The 19880-nt window shown below is 38.1% G+C and overlaps 1 long non-coding RNA gene across 2 annotated transcripts; it reads right to left on the bottom strand.

The window, feature by feature from the left end:
- Window positions 1-1538: 1538 nt before the first annotated feature.
- Window positions 1539-19115, bottom strand: LOC140329987 (uncharacterized). Of its 2 annotated transcripts, XR_011920549.1 has the most exons (5): window positions 19065-19115; window positions 13968-14124; window positions 10889-10926; window positions 8843-9115; window positions 1539-1770 (listed from the first exon to the last, which is right to left on the bottom strand). It is a non-coding gene; the product is annotated as an uncharacterized lncRNA (long non-coding RNA). The 2 variants fall into 2 exon arrangements; XR_011920548.1 differs by lacking the exon at window positions 1539-1770 and having other exon boundaries at window positions 8400-9115.
- Window positions 19116-19880: the final 765 nt, after the last annotated feature.

Below are 19880 nucleotides of genomic sequence, written 5' to 3'. Positions count from 1 at the left end.
ACTGTAAAAGTGAGAAAGATGTGAATCACTATGGATTGGCACTTGGGGTATATCCTCCATATATTTATTGCTTGCCATTAATGTAATTAGAGTCTTGCTGAAATATGACCTCAGGGCTAGCAGCTACTCCATGAAACCAAGATGAACCCCATTTGGAGCAATGTAAGGAGGATTCCACTAAGGTTTGAACCCAATTCATTGGTTTTGGAGACCAAAGGGTTGCTTGCAATAAGGCCATGATATTTAACAAAACTCACCCCCAGCAACCCACCACCCATTTTACTCTGCATCACTGCCCTTCTTGCTATTTTTCTAGCCTGGACCTAGAGTTGTATACAACTATGGGCAATAGCCCTTTGTTAACCCTTTGAATATAGCCCCACCTTAAATAGTAGGAGGAGGCAGCTGTAGATAAACTGAGAGCAAGTTGCAGGGATAAGCAGTGGGAAAAGAGAATTGCAGGGGTGATCCGGTTAAAAATAGGGGTGCAGCAGTGTTGTAAGAGGGTTGCAGAGGTGAACAGGTTTGGAAGAGGTTTTTAGGTGCAAATAGTTTTGCAAAAAGGTTTGCAGGGAGTGCCAAGGCAAGCAGATTTCAAGCTCTTCATATCAGTGAAACTTAATGGGATACTAATTAGTCCCTATTCTATGCTTATTGACAGAATGGTTCAGGTATCAGGGGAAGTGGGTTCCATGATTCTGGCTATCAAATTGAAGACAGGTAGAAATAGTACTCCAAGGGATTTAATGTGAATTGTGCACCAAAAGGTAGTTTAGCTTTAATAATCTAGTTATTTGTTAGTATCAGATGGCTCCCCTATTTTGTCACCCATATCCATTTCCTTACTGTAACCTCTCCAGCCATGCCATTAATATAATATTTTGCTCCATGTTTTCCTGATCTGCTGGTTTCCATCATCACTTTGCTCCCTAACACCTCTTTTATAGCTTCATTACCTATTTTTTAAAACTTTAGCTCCACTGTTTTATAGCTGTCAGAGAACTGTTGTGAATTAGTTTCACATAGTGCCATGTCTCGCTATTATTTGTGTTTTCGCAGTATAAACTGTGTGAGATTATTATGACGGCCGGGTCACGGTTCACAAGGGTCTCTGAACTGCCATAAATGGGGGAATATCACATTATTTGCACATTGTATCCATCGCTTATTAATCTTGAACAGTACGGTTGTGTCTGGACTTTTGCTGCTGGATTTACATGGGAACATAAAGTTGTTTTTATTTACTGAGACCTAGTGATCCAACCACTGTGACTGCAGATTAACACTGCAACAACCCCAGCAAATGTGCACACACCTGGACTTTCACCCCAGAAAATAAAAATGATCATCACTTCTCCCCAGGATCCAATGTTTAAATCCAACATTAAAGGAAAGGTGCGGTGAGATACACTTTGTGCAGCTTAATGAGCTTGGATGTGCTACGATTTGCAACTTTTCAGCCAGTTTTGTAATACGAACATGCTTCACAAGTAACACAGCCAGGTCATTGACTTTACCTTACTGCTTTAATAGTAATAAGTACATATTAGTACATACGGTACAGGTCATGTCTGATTAGGAATCAGGAAAAATTTGTTTCACCTGTTGGAATATTATGAACCATACATTAAATTTTTTTGCCTTCCTCTGGAACAACTATGCATATAGGATTCTGTCTAGAACAGCCAATTTCAGCCAGGGTTCTTCCAGAAGTTGCTGGTAGTTTGATTAAACTCCAATTTGATGGCATCTGTCTTGTCTCAGGGCCAACTGCAAGACACAAATATTTGTTTTAGCTGTTTGCAAGTGAGGCATAGATTACTATTGTGAAGAGAGATATTCGTCTTACTGTAGGAGCATTTTTCCCTCAATCCCCAATGAAATGGTTTTATCAGGGTTCACTGAGACCTATTAAATAAAAATAAATTAAAATCCTATGCCTTTGGGGTAAAAGGTTGAGAAAGGCTACAATATGCAGGTTTTGCAGTATGTTTTTTTTTCTTGTAGTTAAACCTTAACAAGAGGAAATGTCACCCAATTTGCACCTGCACAGTGCAAGATCGGGTAACATAAGCACAAGACTGATTGAGATGATTGCGCCCGCTGGTTCCTCTAAATTATTATTATTATTACACAGTATTTATATAGCGCCATCATAATATGCAATATAAGTCCATAGTCATGTCACTAACTGTCCCTCAAAGGAGCTCACAATCTAATGTCCCTATCATAGTCATATCTCATTAATGTAATCTAAGGTCAATTTTGAGGGGAAGCCAATTAACCTAACTGCATGTTTTTGGGATGTGAGAGGTAACTGGAGTACCCGGAGGAAACCCACGCAGACACGGGGAGAACCTGCAAACTCCATGCAGATAGAGTCCTAGCCGAAACTCAAACCTGGGACCTAGCGCTTCAAAGGCCGGAGTGCTAACCTCTTAGAAGCCGTTTGAGGAGAGATCAAGGGCTCTGTAAAAGTAAAGGTGTAATATTTTTCAATGAACCTTCTGCTTTAAATGTTCACTTTTCCAACATAACACTACAACTATATTGGCCACCAAAGCAAAGGTTATCACTCCGACCGCTTTGCTTTCTTCTCTTGTCCCCAAATTTATAAGATGGACATACAATGATTGATTTTTCTGTCCATTTATAATTTCATTGAGATGACCATGAAACCATTCTTTATTTTTTTTTCAGTCAATCAAAAGTGATCCATTTCATCATCCATTTCCATTAAAATGAATAAGTCAGATTAAAATTTCACTCATACCTGATGGGTTTTAATGAGCTCAATTACTTCAATTTCTGTTCGACCCAAATATTAACACTTGAGCTTATCTCCGTTAAGCTTTTATTTCTGCATCCAACAAGAAGTTAAATGGGAGAATTTATGAATCAGCACCACATTCCCTATGTACATATCCAATTTTGTCTAACATGGGATTTTTTAGGTGCCTACCAAAAAATAATCAAGATAATAAAAGAAATCCTTGTCTAGTTTATTGTATAAAGAACATATAAAGAGAATCTCAATACATATCCATGGTTGCCAAATACAATACATATGCATCATTTGAACAATCTCATTTCTATCATTGTCCGTGCTAACGTCCTGACGCGTTTCACCTGAAGGCTTCCTCCCTCAGAAGGGCACAATGTAGTAACCGCATCAATCTTTTTTTTTGAGCTTTCAAATGGCACAAAAAGTAATTTGGTGTTCTCATTCGACCCAGTAGCTTTAATTATGTTTCCCAGGTCACAGCCTCAGTGAGGTTGAGGCTGTAACCCGGGAAACATATTTTAAAAACACCTAAGGTAGCCAACACTGTTGCTTTTGTGTTACATTGGACCCCAAGCATAAGTAATGTGATAGGTCAAGTTTTTCTTTGTGATTTATTCACCGTGGTGAGAAATAATAACATAAAAAAGTGGTGTTCACTTTTTGGGTCACAGTGCTCATGATTGTAATGAAGAGCCAACTAATCATATGTGTAGAACACACTATTGGGTGGAATGAGAACACTGGATTACTCTTTGAAGAAATGTTCCATTTGAAAGCTCAAAAAATTGTTGATTGTTTATTGGTAGGCACCTAAAAAATCCTTTGTTAGACAAAATTGGATTTTCTTCTGCATCAATCACATACAACAGCAATAATAATTTTTGATTGACGATCGACATTGTATTGAACAAGTGGATCAAATAAAAAATCCATTGTGCAGTGCTGTAAGGACCGATTTGTTCATAATGTTTTCTCTCCCTTACCCAGATCCAATTAAAGGAACAGCCATGACATTGGCTTTGCAGAACATTCTGAGGTGTCTAAAGAGAGCCCAGCAGAAGCTGTTTACTTTGCACCTATCTCTTTCTAGATGAATCTTCATACGCCAAAAGCAGCTCTTCTGTCATATACACGACTTTAAAATACGAAATGTGAATAAAACATACACATACAATCTCAATTCACTTAGAGGTTATTCATGTCTACTGCCAGTTACTGTACTGGCAGACATTTTGGCAGTGGGGTGAGCAGGGCCACCATCCAGCTGCTTTAGTCTCAAGGGCAAATTTGACTTAACGTCAGTAAACAATGGATCACGTCTCCTGGACTGGTGTTGGGGAAATATTAGCAGTAGGAAATACAGCAACCTGCTAAGTAAACCAGAACTCACGTGGATGAGAATATTATTGTGTAAACATTTCATTTAGGGTTTTCCTGTCATAGCTGTTTATATATATCATCTGACTGGGAAGAAAAAGAAGCCCATGATTACCAGCCAACAGGGAAAATAACTCACATGAACTCCATGCAGACACGAGACAACTAGAAGGAGAATCAAAGACCCCCATGCTGCAAACCAAGAGTGCTAAGCACCAGACTACCATGAAAAACCTCATATTCTGAAAATTCTATTATGTGGTGCCTTTTGTTACAAATTATATTGCGTAAAGCTGGCAGACCTGAACATCGATCTTTTGCCATGGGCATAAAGTTTAATCTGCTTGTCTTTTGCCTTTTCTGGTTCCTCCTTTCCTTTAATTAATGTGCTAATGATATTACTGAATGACACTTTACATGAATTTTTTTAAACCTAGTGATATCACCATTGCGTTCTTGCGCTTTTCTATATAAAACGGGCAGATATTGGGAGGGTTTGGCAATCTGCTGGATATCGCTTTTAAAAAACAGGAAGTTGTGGTAATGCCCACATATGTTGCTGAACCTCCATCAAAGGAAAAACTGAAAGACATTGATTGAAATTGGCCATGGACACTGTGGCTGGAAAGGAAAAGGTTAGATGATGCTGGCTGTCCATCAGATGGGCTCTGTATTGTTACAGCTTGTAATACACATTGTAAGAAGGTAACAATGCAGTGAAATCAGTGTAAGCTATTTTGGTAAAAGGCTGAATGTAAAGCACCAGCTAAAACTATTTTGGGGAGGTTAGGACAGGATAAAAACCTCTGCAAGGCTTTTTATATGACAGTTTAAGAGATGACTCTTTAAAACCAGTTGCTGTGACATTTCTTGGACATTAACTTACAGGAACTTTCCCCATTTTGTGCTTTGTCGGCTTTGTCTGAAAAACATGATCTTCTTTCATGCTTTTGTTATATACCTATTAAAATGAAATGCTGCTGCCCAGCAAAAATTGACATTAATAGGGTTGGGACAAAAACTGCCACTTATGGGAACATGAACACCATTCTAATTTAATATCCAGTTACTTACGGTTCAAGGTTACCTCCATTTGTGTTACCAATTGATCTTCACTCATGAGCTGTGCAGCTGGTAGAGTATTGTCAGAGAGATGTTAAACTAGAATTCACATGGGGGACCAATCAGATAAAGATTGGTAATAATTCATTACAAGACGATCCTATTATAGCGACTTGCAGAGGTCATCTGATTAAGGGCAAGCATACAGAGAAATACCATTAGTTTTCCTTAACTCTAACTAAATTTAACAAAATAAAAAAATTGACTTTGGATCATTGGCAGCCAGTAAGTTACTGAAACAACTTGGTTGGCGTGGGTCCCTTTCTTACAGTTCATTGTAGGAAAAGATAAAATATTTTTTTAAAAAGGTGTGGAAGGGTTATAGCAAAGAAAGCAAAGTTCTAATACTTTATACCTGTACTAAAAATACATTTTGTTTGCATCCTCATTAGTAGGATTTTATCTAAGGAGTGTTATGTATTTAGCACACAGTTTGCCATGGGGTCCTTTTCTCCTGACTTAGCAGGTTGGTGAGTTGAGCTGTCTCTCCTGGCTTAGGGTCATGGATGGTTGGAGGCTTAAGACATCTTCCTTGTTTGGAGGCCTCCAAGGATGCTGGCTTCCTAAAAGGAAGGATATTAAGAAGTTTTTCAGAAGCAACTGTGACTGCCCCCTTTGGATCAATGAAATAGTTGACTGGCAGGGGAGAAATTTAGCCAAGAACTCTCTTGCCTTTGAATCATTGGTAAATATACTACTAGAATAATGAGCTCTAATGACCAAAATTCACAAGGTAGCCAGACAGCAGAGTTGGTGGGAAGAGACCTTTTCAACATTGGGGAACTCCTAAAAAAACTTTCAGGTCCTCAGGGAACCCCTGCTATATCTACTATATCCACAGCTCACTATACCTAATAGTTAGTAGGAAGAATGCCTTTTACTTTGCTGGTCAATAGGGATGAGCGAGTGAGTTTTTAAAACTTGATCTCACTGCGAATTCAGCTGTTCTCGCTTATACAAATTGTAAGCGAGAATGGGCGGTGTAAATTCGATCAAGCTCAATAACCTCTAGTGCCCTGAGGATTGCAAACAGGAGGATTCCCAGGGAATCCTGTGAATCCCCTGTGAATAATTTCCTTGATCTTCTGATAGTTTCGCGAAATTGGTTCGTCGAAATTTCGCAGAACCATCAGAAGTGCAAGGAAATTTTTGCGAGAATGACAGAGGCCATTTAATTGGAAGAATGTCATCCTTACAGATAGCCAAAAAAATCATTGGTGTCACTTAAACTAACCTGAGAGGCACAAATTTCTCAAGGAATCCCTAGAAAACTGAGGGGGAACCCTGGTTGATAAACAAAGTAACATGTCTTTGAAAGGGATTGGAAACTAGTTCAATGACAAGGACCAAATTGTGACTGTGATTTGTTCCTCACCCTTAATTCTGTTTTATAATATTAAGTATGAAACTATTTTCCCCAAAATGAGTGGTGCCTGATTTCTATTTTTCAAGGTGGAGAAGAACCCCTGAGATATAATGTTCCTAGAATCTTATAATATGACTGAGCTGAGGACTAAGCCCAATCAAGATTGTAGATACCTAGTTTCCTACCTAGTTTCTGATTTGCCAAAATGTTCGATTCTGACCTAAATGTCATGGAGAACTAGCAACAGACTAACTGTTAAATTGGAACCTTCAAAAAAAAAATTACCATTTACCCTCACTGTTGAAAAGCCTGGAGCCCTGTGCTAACTGAGTCCAGTATTTGCCACCCAGGCTTCCAACAGGCTTGGCCATCTTTCTTCTTCCAGCTTCAGTTCATCTAACCAGATCTTGCCCTGCCCAGGCCTAAAAAATGTAAAAAAAAAAATGCCAATTTCACTGCGCATGCATGAGATCGGCAATTTTTACATTCCAGGAAAACCCCTTAGGACCCTTGCTCGATATTGTGCATGCACAGAAGGAGCAGCCCTCAATCTCTTGGGGTACGTGAGGTATTTATGGCTGGAGGATTTGGAGGATCTGGTCCTCCCGAAAAAAAAGTACATTTAAATAAAATTTAAAAACCCACATTTACCCACAGGTTAGCCTCCCTTTTGTTAATAATGTGATGATAGTTCGACTTGAAGGACATATTTTTGCGTTTCCAATTCGATGTGTTGGTATATATCCATAAAAACAGAAGATCAATCAAATCTTATTGGATTTCTGAGCAGTTTGTTTGCAAAAGTGATGGTCAGATGGGCAAGCTTGTTCATTGTTTTGGAACTTCCAAAAATATTAGATGTAAATCAATAATAAGGAAAAGGTCCTCTGCAGAGAGACCACAGGCAATCCTGGAGGCTAGTCTTTTGCCGTTTTTGAGGCACAGCTCCCACGGTCCAAGTCCTCTTTAAAAGATTGCCTTAAGCATTTGCCAGTTTTATGAAGTGTAGCTGTTCCCAGCATCACAGACCGCTGATGTGACCCTGAAAAAAGGGAACAGTCTGCAAAATCACCAAAGTGACCGAATAAACCAATTCCAGATGTCAGGGGTCACAATTCATATATACTGTCAGCTCTCTGCATAGTTCTATTTATAAGGCTAATTAGGAATGAAATTGCATGCAAATTCTGCTTTTTAAATCTTTGTGTTTGTATGCTTTTGCCAGAACATAAGTGTGTCCATATACACTAATGAAAAGCCATAAAGCTTGTTTGTTCTATGTTCTGGATCATTGTTATTTTTAGTGAATTATTTATTTTATGTATTGTATTAGATTTCTGACAATGTAATCATGGCCATTTCTTTGCAGTGTAGTCATCTTCTCCCCACTCAGCTTCTATGACCTTGTCAGCTCTACACACAATAGACCTTTTGTGATTTGTATGCTTAAAGGGGCACAATCACTTTTTTATCCTTCATTTTTAATAATTATATTGCTAATAGCTTTCTGCACTAAAAGAAATGCCATCACTAACTTGTCATTTAGAAACTGTTAGCTGGTAAATGATCCTGTTACTCCTATGGCTTTGGTACTTTTTGAGTCACTGACCTGGAACAAGGCTGCAGATTAGGAAATCTGTCTTCACTACGAGCACAAAACTTTTTTAAAGGGGCCATGAGGTTTTGGGGGCACAAAAGTGTATTCATATATATGTTCTTTTAATTTATTTTGTAATAAAGTTACTACACCACTTTTTATTATCATTACACAGTATTTATATAGAACTGACATATTATGCAGCGCTATACAAAGTCCATAGTCATGTCACTAATCTAATGTCCCTACCATAGTCATATGTTATTACTGCAGTCTAGGGGGAATTTTGGGGGGAAGCCAATTAACCTAACTGCATGTTTTTTGGAATGTGGAAGGAAACCAAAGTACCCAGAGGAAACCCACGCAAGCACAGGGAGACCTTGCAAACTCCATGCAAATAGTGTCATGGCTGAGATTCTGAGTGCTAACCTCTGAGCCACCATGCTACCAATTTTTATGCACCTTCTTTTTAATAGTTCAATTGACTGACAATATCATTCTGATTTGACATTGGTACATTGGAAATATCATATTGGATGCAGGACTGGAAGTCATGGAGCATGGCTGTGTTAGCCTAAGGTTCCTCAGCAAGTACCTTTTATGGAGACATTATTAACAATAATGATCTCAGACAGTATGAAACATTTTTCATCAGGCTCTGGAACACTCATTGGTACAATGGGCAAGCACAAAGAGTTGGCTAAGCCCCGGAGAATGTCAGATTTCTTTGCAGGCTGGCAGGGATAATGGTCTTCATTCCACACAAGGGACTTTGAAATTCTATGTCTATGTTTAGGGAGACAATTTTGCAGACCAATCTCTACGCGTTTCATTAAATATGTGCACTTCCTCGGGAGTCAGAGGAGCTCTGAAAAGATTAAACACATAATTCAAATCAAATATATTTTTTTTTAAACACATAGTATCTTTGCAAAATGTGTAAAACAAAAATGTGTATTGACTTATATTGACTCGTGGTGGTGCACAGGTCTCAAGAGTAAGTTGGAGAGAAGGAGGTTGGTCACAGGGAACTTCAAGAGACTGAATCAGTTCCCTGATAAAATGGTTTAAACATGATGACCAATATGAAGTCAAAGGATAAGAAGATAATTACCAACCATGTCAGTGAGAATGGTAGCTCTTATTCACCTACACAGCCCGATCGTTTGTACTCCCTCTTTTCTCCGTGTACGTTCACTAGCCATTCACTTATTACAAGGCATTCTGTGATTGGCCAAGGAGAGAAGGGGCATCAGTGAATAAGAGCCACCACTTTCATCAAAGTACATCTGAGCTTTACTGCACATTGGAACTAAACATTGGATATTTCTAATGAGATCACCTGTATGGCACTGCAATTGATAATTTTTTATTTGCCTCTCTAATATGTATAGCTGGTTTTGTTTTTTAAGTTTACCCCATCCACATATTTCTAGTGTATGATTTAGCTGCAAGACCAACATCATTGTCACCCTGTTAAAGGAAGTAGATAAATCACAGTTCTATTAGTGGAATAAGCAGTTAGTAAAACTATATTACAGGGGGGCTCAGAAAAACAAATACTGCATCATATAGGTTTTTTTTTTATTTTCAAGAATGATACTTTAACTGACAATTTGGGTCATAAATATATATATATATATATATATATATATATATATATATATATATATATATATTTATTTAGCAACATTTTTACAAATGTAATCATTATAAGATAATATTATATATATGTATTTAGATATCTTTGCAAAAATGTATTGAATCTGCATTTTAAATTTTACTTTAATCTTTAAAAACTCTTAGACATCTGCCTGCATAAACTAATAAAACTTTTATACGAACAAGCAAAAACCTTTACCTAATTTATGTTTTGTTGGCCTTTAACAAATAACTCCAATGCCTAAATGTGAGACAACACTTGAATAAAATTTAGTATATAATTGAGACTTCAAATAGAATGTGTGTCCCATGCCATTGACTGCAGTCAGGTTGAGACATAAGAAGAGTGGTGTGGATGTAGGTACAAGTGTCTGATGCCTTGCACAGGAAGTAGTTAGAAGGTTGATATAAATGCCATGAGTTCACATTAGCTGATGTTGATGGCTTGCAGACCTTCAGGAAGTGAAGGGGTAACCTTTGATCACACAGGCCCAGACTCAGGGTACATCAATCACTGTGTCTGCCATTATGACACTGTATCAGGCTCCTAGCTCTCAATGCCCTTAAAGAAACCCAAAGCATTTTGTTTTCCATTGAATTTGCTTGATCTCTATGGACTAAAAAGTTGGATAATAATAAGCAAAAAAAAGATGTTTACAGCTATAGTGTTTTCCATGGACATCAGTTTGCAATTACACATTTCCTTGCAAATGTGTTGCTGCCATACAGTCATAAAATGCAAATGTTTTCTATATATAGGTATATTGCTGTGCTTTTCAGTTTGAACCCCAGTCCACTAAGTGATGTATGCAAGAGCAGGGCAATGGGGTGGGAATTTTGTTAATAATTATTAATGGGCTGTAAAATGTGGAAACACCTTCTTGTCACAAGTCAAAATGTGTCAACCAGAGAGGAAATTTTCATTTGGCAGGTTTAAGTTTAGACTGGTACTAAACACCCCCTACCCCACCCCACCTACCTTTTTTTGGAAGGGTGGTTGCATGTCACTTTGTTGTTCTGTAGACACAAAGGAAAATGAAATGAAACATCTACATATTGGGGAAATTCTATCTTGGAATAGTTGTCATCAAATCAAGGTTTACCATTGGAAGATTTTCCTTATGTTCCTTTTCTAATAAAAACTCAAATTATTGGATTTTCTTTTCCTTTTAGTAGTAGAACAAATAGAATGGCTCTTCCTAATGATACAAACAGCAATAAAACTAGATAGGAGTTCTGAGTCCTCTATGCAGGGCTAAAACAAAAGGTTTCTTGGATTTATTTACAGTTCAAAGCCCACCTCCAGGCTATTTCTTATGCTTCATCAGGGGAAGACATAGGGAGGTGCAAAGTGTGCCACTGCAGAGGGGCACCGTACCCTCCTTAGCTAACAGTGATCCCCCCACAGGGGACTCATGCCAGTTGGGCAGTCGGGGGAAAATCAAAATGGCCAACTGTTGGCCCACTGGCCATACGAGTGTATAAAATAAAAGCTCTGACTGCAATACTCATCTAAATCTAAAACTATACCCCACATTCCCTTTACTTTTCCACAAGATGTCCTCAGTCACTAAACCTGATTGACTGCGAATGTAGAGCGTCATGGCTCTGCCCCCTGAGCATCAATCCAGAACTGCCCACTAGAAGACCAATGAGGAAGAAGACCCAATGTATCAAATGACCAGCCTTGGAACATGTAAAAAAAAAGTTGGTAAAATAGAAAAAAAAAATTATAAAATATAACTGAGAGAGCGTAAGGGGGTAAGAGGGCTACTGCTAGGAAGCCCAGCATTGGGGTCCATGCTTATCCCTATAATATGACATTTAAACACATAAATCATTTAAAACCTTACAACGACTATAGCTCTCATCTAAAGCTGGCCATAGATTGGTCAATGGGTGCACCATCCGTATAAATAATTGTTATCTCCTTGATGATTACCACCATGCAGTCATCAACCAGTGGAGCCACTGTGCAGCCGGTATAACACCCTGAGTATCACTCTTGAGTTTGCATGTAGTCCTTGTGCTTGCCTGGGTTTTGTCTGGGTACTCCCAAACCCCAAAAACATACTGGTTGGTTAATTAGCTTTCCCTGACCGTTGACTGAAAACTGGCATAGCCATGGTGTTCATGTAAACTGCAAGGAACACTGCCATTGGCTAGGGGTTGTTAATGAGCGTTCCCTTCTGTCTATAAATCAATCAATCAAATAATGTGAATTACCAAATAATCTTTAACCAACATAGTAATTAAATATTGATTGAGAATGTCATAATTTCAAATGCATTTTAGAGCCTCTCTCTGTAAGTAAATACTTTGAAAGTGACCCTTAAAATGGAACAAAATTATTTTTAATAGTTTCATGAAATTAGATTTTTCTTAATGAAATTACACGATTTTCCATGACTTCATTAGATGAAAAGAGATAGGTTTTCCTGTCCTCACTGAGTGCAGCATGGCACCGTGCCAGTCTATGAAAGCCTTGCACATACACTGTACTTCTCATAGGGTAACACATGAAACATGCTCGCACTTTGTGTGCAGGAAAAGCAAGCCTTTGTTTTCTAAACTGGGCTTGAACTGGCTCCAGTAACAGTGGATGCTGATTAATTAAATCAGATGCAGGCTACAGCATTAGCCCCAAGCATATTTTGTCCTATAAAAAGAAGAAAAAAATTATTTTTGTTGCACAATGGACTCAGGTTACCTAACCTGTTATTTTCTAATTGCGTTATGAAAGGCATGTTGAATGTGTTTGAGTGGGACTCAGGACTTCACTTGAAAGTTAAAACTCCATTTATTCTAAATGTCGTATATAAAATTCTCCATGTGTTTTATTATTTCCTAGTAAAGTCTAAAGCCGGTGACTTTTTAAAATATTGTTTTGAATGATATTGCTCCAGGAATGTTTCTGAATATCACTGGACCTGTCAAGCCAGATACAGAACTATTAAACATGGAGTACATGTATGGTGCCAATCATCCTACTTTCTGAGTGGGTGGGTGCAGCTGATATAAAGTGGTTCTATTTGGTTAAAGAGGGACAATTCCCTACTGAATAACTTTTATAGGTTCTCAAACATTCATGGGTAGATACTGATATATAATGGGGCTGAGTGATCACATGGGAACTTTCTTCTACGAGCTTAGATGGCACCTAAAAGATGGTGCCCATATTTCTTCACCCGATGTCTATACTCTGGTCAAACATTACCAAATGAGCCACCTACTAATTCATATCACCCTACACAAACTTCAAAACCACCACACTATTTTTTTGATGGATATTAGCCCCACGTCAAAGTCTTGCTGCCTAGCAAGTCATGGACTTGAACCAATCCAGTCGTTCACTATTGGACTCTTTAGCTGCATTCAGCCATCGACTTACCATATACTAGAGCAAGAGTGAGTGTGACAGTACCAAACATTAGCTATTGTGGGTTTCCATGTTTCTTCATAGGTTCCTTTTCAAATTTTTTGTGACACGGGTTCCATTTTGAAGAAGTACATTCACTGTGCTTGTAAATTGGGACATAGCTAGAACTTGTTAACACAGACCTGTAGCGTTACTAAAATGTCTATTTTATTGCATATGGAAAATTGTCTGTCCTTTCTGTTATTAAGTCTGCTCACAGTTTTTTAATTTGGAAGGTATTGTTCCACTTCAGCACCAAATTCAGTAAAATACTCAAGTTTTATGGTGCATGTCATATCCAACTGACAGATACAGATCACAAATCTGGAAAGTGGACCTTCCACTAAAGTACGCTTATCCATGCCAGGCCCTCTACACATTCTTGAATCACCAACTATTTATGTAGATGAAAACTTTCCAAAAACATACAGTTAAGTAATTGGCTTCTCCCTAAATTGACCTTAGACTTTGTTAAAGACATATGACTATAGTAGGGACGTTAGATTGTGAGCCCCTTTAGGGACAGTTATTGACCTGACTATGGACTTTGTAAAGCTCTGCGTATATGTTGGTTCTATATAAATACAAGATAATAATAATAACATACCTGTAAAGAAAAAATAATTATACTTTCCCCTACCTGCAGCATTGCTGGGGGCACATAACTGTTGCTCCAGGATGAGTCCTTTGAAATACAGAGCAGGTAAAATCTCATCAGAAAACCCTCCAGTCTGTTGTATGGATGTCTTCTCTTGACTTCAAAATTTTGGTTTTCCCCTCACTTTCAACCTTGGTGACTGTGGTCATCAAAACAACAACATGGAATTTCTCTTTTAAAATGGGATGCAGACAGTAATACAGAAATCTGAGTTTCTAACCCTTTCCTAATCAACAAAATGTTGAATATACCCTAAAAATGATGGTTCTCCTTTAAAAGAAAACTGAAAATATAAATTTCATTTTCAGAACCTAGTATTAACATACAAAACCAGTGGCTGATGTAGCCAACAGTGGGCCCCTTTGTGGAACAGGCTTAGAACCTGCTGAACAAACTTGGGGTCCCTATGAGCTATAAGCTCTATTGCACCTCCCTATGTCTGCCTCCCTACAAAACAAATACAACTATTAGTCTGGTTGGAAATAAATACAACTAGTGATATAATTAGCAAAATGATAGATGCCTTCTATGTTTACAGTCACGTGAAAAAGAATGGACATTCCATTAGAATGGTTGACTTTTTCAATATATTTTCCCTGGCAAACATTAAACTCTTCTATGCACTGCCTATAAAAAAAGCAAATAACTTGCACAAAAAAGGAAAATAAGCAATAATTTCATTAAAAAAAAGATTGATGAATGTAATGGTTTATTGTTGAAAAAGTAAGTGCATCCTTGGCCTCAGACGTTGGTATTACCTCCATGAAATGTTTGAGATATTATCTCCCAGAAATGACCTCTTCATCAGCTCTTTGCATATTTGATCACTCAATTACATGCAATACATAAAGTATTGAAGTGTGTTCTAGGTCCTGGATCACATGCAATATTCCTTCAGTTGATGTTTGATGGTAGATGTTTCTGGGTTTCCTTGCATGAACGTCCCATTTTAAATTTCCCCCCAACTTTTTAATGTGATTCAAACCAGGGCTAATACAAGGCCCGATCTTTAACATGTATTTCTTCTTTAGTAACCATTTATTAGTGGATTTGCTATTGTGCTTTAGATTCTTATCATGTTTTAAAGAACCATTTCAACTATTAACTTCAACTTTCAGATGGCCTCCCATTCTCATTAAACTTATTGGATATCATGCAGAATACATAGATGACTTGAGCTGCCCTGACCCCAAAGCAGCAAAGCAACCCCTTACCATATCATTTATGACAATACTTCACAGTTGGTATGATGAGGTTTTCCTCTTGAAATGCTGCTTAAGGTTTGCACAAACAATGTCTACAGTTATTGTGGCCTCTGTTCTTTTTGGCAAATAATTTTTCCTGGCACACTTCCCGATTGATTGTAGATTTGTGGACTTTGACACTTGCTGAACTTGTGGTGAAAGTTTTTGGTTCTTGGAGAATTCTTTTAGCATGACATAGTTCTTGGAATGAATGTTCAGATTGGTCAGCCCTAGATTATTTTCCTTAGTCTAATTTCAAATAATTTCACCATCTTTTGCCAGCTCATAGACATTTATAACCTTCTTTCTGAGGGCACCCTATGATCGTGGCATGATGACACCAATCATCAATGACGAGGATATCACCAGACCTTCCATATCTGTGGTTTTAGGAAAACCAGTTCTACCTCCATGTACCATAAATAGGTTCTATTCTGTGACACCTACTCTGGAACATCTGATTCTAATTTATGGATTGAAATGGTGGTTAATGTAGGTGTGAACTTTATTTTTCTGTGTGACAAATCTTAATTTTCATTAAATTTGATTATAGGAATGGACACAGCAAATCAATATTACAGTATGTGTCATTCATCTAAATATATCACCTTTTCCTGTAGACACTGTCTGATTGAAGATCTAATGTTTTCCAGGTAAAAAAATCAACACTTTTTATGGGGTGTGCTCACTTCCTCATATGCAAGGTAGCTATGGGAGGTGTTGACTGTTGAATGGTACAACATCAAATGGGAAAGTTCTTCCAAAAAAAATGTTTCAAAGGGATGAACTTCAGATGTACAGGATGGGACACATGCCAGATTCTATCACCCTAATGGTTAGGTTTAACTGGGGATAATATGGCTTCTGTTCTAGGCCTGGGGGCTTCATATCTGTGGGGCACATACACCACATTGATAGAGACTTTTCCTTACTTTTAGGGCCATTTCAGACCCACGATGAGCAGTCTTTACTTTCCCATTCAAGTAAAGGAGAGACTTATTTTTTGCAGATTGCTGCAAGGTTTGCAAAAACTATTTGCTGTAGGGTTGTGGCCCAAAAATGTGCACCATGGCTGTGGTTGCATCTTATTCTTCTTCTTTCTTATATTGGGTCTGATTGGGTCTCCAAGACTATCATGGGAGAACCTGGATGATCAAGCAAACCTAGAATGGAACATCATTTGCTATTGTTTGGCAAATGTTTTCAGTCCTGGACCAGGTCCATTCCAGGTTCTCCCATGATAGGCTATTTTCTCCAGCCTTGGAGAACTTTAATAAATCAAGCCAATTTTCTTTAGATTTTGCTTCAGTTCCCCAAATCCTCAGCCTCTTAATAGAAATGTTGCTACACAATAGAAATGTTGCTACACAACATTTCCCAGTCATATAAACTGTAAGCATGGCCTGTTTCATCCCATTGAAATTTGTTACTGTAAACTTTGTGCCTCGGGGTTATATAACACGTCAGTCAGGCTGTGCCTGTCCAACCTCTGGGAGATCGCTGGTCGTGTTCCTACCTGTCATACTCAACTCATTCTATTCTAGGAGGAAATAAGATCTCAGATGACACAAATTATTAAGAAATATTCTTAGGAATATGAATTTGGCTAATTAAAGCAAAATTATAAACAATTTGTGTGTTAAGGCGCGCAAAACATAATGATGATCTATAAGATGTGGAAATGTTTGCATGTCTATTAGTTAACCTCTGCAGATATTCCAGGGCTGACCGATAGAATGAACTTTTTCAGGTAATTGCTATTGTCCGTAGAGATCAGATGATATATTAGCTTTAGAATTATTTTAGCTTGAAATGATGTTTTTTAATGAATAACTGATCTGTATTGTGAAAACCAGGACATGATCCGTCAAAAAAAACCAATCGATTTTGGAGTAACATTCTCCAATTAGTAATTGAAAATAGTCAATAAAGAATAACTTTTCTGATCAATATTTTTATCAACCATTTTGTGTAATCTATTGTTCAAACAATTGAAAACAATGCATAATGTATAGTTAGCATTACTCTGGCTTGTTCTGTAAACTTAACACTAATCCTCTTTGTATCCCTAATGTTATTAATTCTCCTAAAACCCTAACATTAAGGAGACCCTGCATTTATCCCTTTCTTTAACATTATACTACATATTAACCCACCCTGTAACCCTAACAACAACCCTTTTATTAACCCACCCTATAACCCTAACACCAACCATCATATTAACCCCCACTGTAACCCCAACACCGAACATCATATTAACCCCCACTAAAACCCTAACACCAATACTCATTTTAACCCACCTTGTAATAACCCCCACTGTAACCCCAACACCGAACATCATATTAACCCCCACTAAAACCCTAACACCAATACTCATTTTAACCCACCCTCTAACCCTAACACCAACCATCATATTAACCCCTACAGTAACCCTAACACCAACCATCATATTAACCCCCCACTGTAACCCTAACACCAACCATCATAATAACCCCCCACTTTAACCCCAACACCAACCATCATATTAACTGAAACCCTAACACCAACATCATATTAACCCCCATTGTAACCCTAACACCAACCATCATATTAACCCCCACTGAAACCCTAACACCAAACATCATATTAAACCACCCTGTAACTCTAACACCAACCATCATATTAACTCACCTTGTAACCCTAACACCAACCATCATAATATTCCCAGTGTAACCCTCACACCAACCATCATAATAACCCCCACTGTAACCCTAACACCAACCATCATTTTACCGGCAGTATAACCCTAACACCAACCATCATAATAACTCCCCCACTGTAACCCTAACACCAGCCATCATATTAAACCACCCTGTAACCCTAACACCGACCATCATATTAACCCCCACTGAAAGCCTAACACCAAACTTCATATTACCCTTAGTGTAACCCTAACACCAACCATCATAATATCCCCAGTGTAACCCTTACACCAACCATCATAATAACCCCCACTGTAACCCTAACACCAACTATTGTAACCCCAACACCGAACATCATATTAACCCCCACTGAAACCCTAACACCAATACTCATTTTAACCCACCCTCTAACCCTAACACCAACCATCAAATTAACCCCTACAGTAACCCCAACCATCATATTAACCCCCCCTGTAACCTGAACACCAACCATCATATTAACCCCTACTGAAACCCTAACACCAACCATCATATTAACCCCCCACTGTAACCCTAACACCAACCATCATAATAACCCCCACACTTTAACCCCAACACCAAACATCATATTAACCCCCACTGTAACTCCTTGTAACCCTTATATTAACTCTCTCTGTAACTCTACTACTAAACTTCATATTAACCCTCATTGTAATCCTAACACTAAACCTCATATATTACTTCTTTCTTTAACAATAACCCCCATACAACCCTTATAATCCTAACGCTAAACCTTATACTAACACCAACCATAATATTAACTTTTCCTTCAACTTTAACCTTACCTTTTTTATTAACCCACCCTGTAAACTCTCCTTAAATTGCCAGTAACTCTAACTCTAAACTTCAAATCATTTCACTCTGTAACAATAACCCTTATATTAACCCTCATTGTATTCTAACTTCGAACCCCATACTAAGCTTTCCTGTAAACATTAACCCCAATAATATCTTTCCCATAAACCTTAACCTTAATTCTTGTAATAACCTTCCCTGTACCCCAACACCAATCCTTATATAAACCCTCCCTGTACCCCTAACACTAACCCTAATATTAACCCTCCCTGTAAATGTAACCATTTCAGTGTATAACTATCTGTCCTGTGCTTAAATACCTTGAAATAAGGGAAATTCTTCCTGGTTTACACCAGACAGGTGATGCAATGCTGGGCGTAAGCAACTACTACAAGGATTGAAGGTTAAATCCTGCATGTGGGCTGCTAATAATCGGATACCATGGACGCCATAAAATACATTTATTTTTACAGAACAGACGGTAGCTGATTTGCAGTGATTATGTATTTTGTGTACATTGTACATAATATTTGTTCTCTTTTCATTTTCAGCACAAGATGAATAAATAATTTCCCCCACCCTCACAGTCCCATCCCTTGTTCTTGGTAAATCCCCATTTCGGAGTCCATAGCAGGCAGTGACTTTTTCTGTGCTATCATTGCATTGCACTTTTCATTGCATTGTGCTGGAGGAAGGTGTGTTGTAAAACGAGAAATCAGATCTCGGATCCAAGGTTTAATCTGCTGGGGATTTCCAGCCACCTGGATGAGCACAATCATGGACGCATCTTCCAGGGAAACCCATGAAATTGTATTATTTACAGATCTGTCTACACATGAGATGAAAACATTCAACAATCCCAAACACAGAACTGTTTGTATCTCCCAACACCAGATGAAACCAATCATAGGGCTACTGATGGAATCCAGCAAACACTGCAACTCTGCTAAGAAAACACTCAATCTACTTTTTGTATGAAAAAATGCAGCATATTTCAGCCTATTGATACTTGGATATGACGCTGCAATACATTGATGTAGAGCTTTTTATTTTCACCTGGTGTCCCTGCCAATATTACACTTCCTGTCCTAGCGTGACAATGCTCACTCACTGGGCCTGATTTATTCAAGTTCTTC

The sequence above is a fragment of the Pyxicephalus adspersus genome, chromosome 4 (genome assembly GCF_032062135.1).
Source record: "Pyxicephalus adspersus chromosome 4, UCB_Pads_2.0, whole genome shotgun sequence".
In the NCBI taxonomy this organism is placed as follows: Eukaryota; Metazoa; Chordata; class Amphibia; order Anura; family Pyxicephalidae; genus Pyxicephalus; species Pyxicephalus adspersus.
Note: the sequence above shows the minus strand (reverse complement) of the source record. Positions and strands in the feature narration are given on the sequence as shown.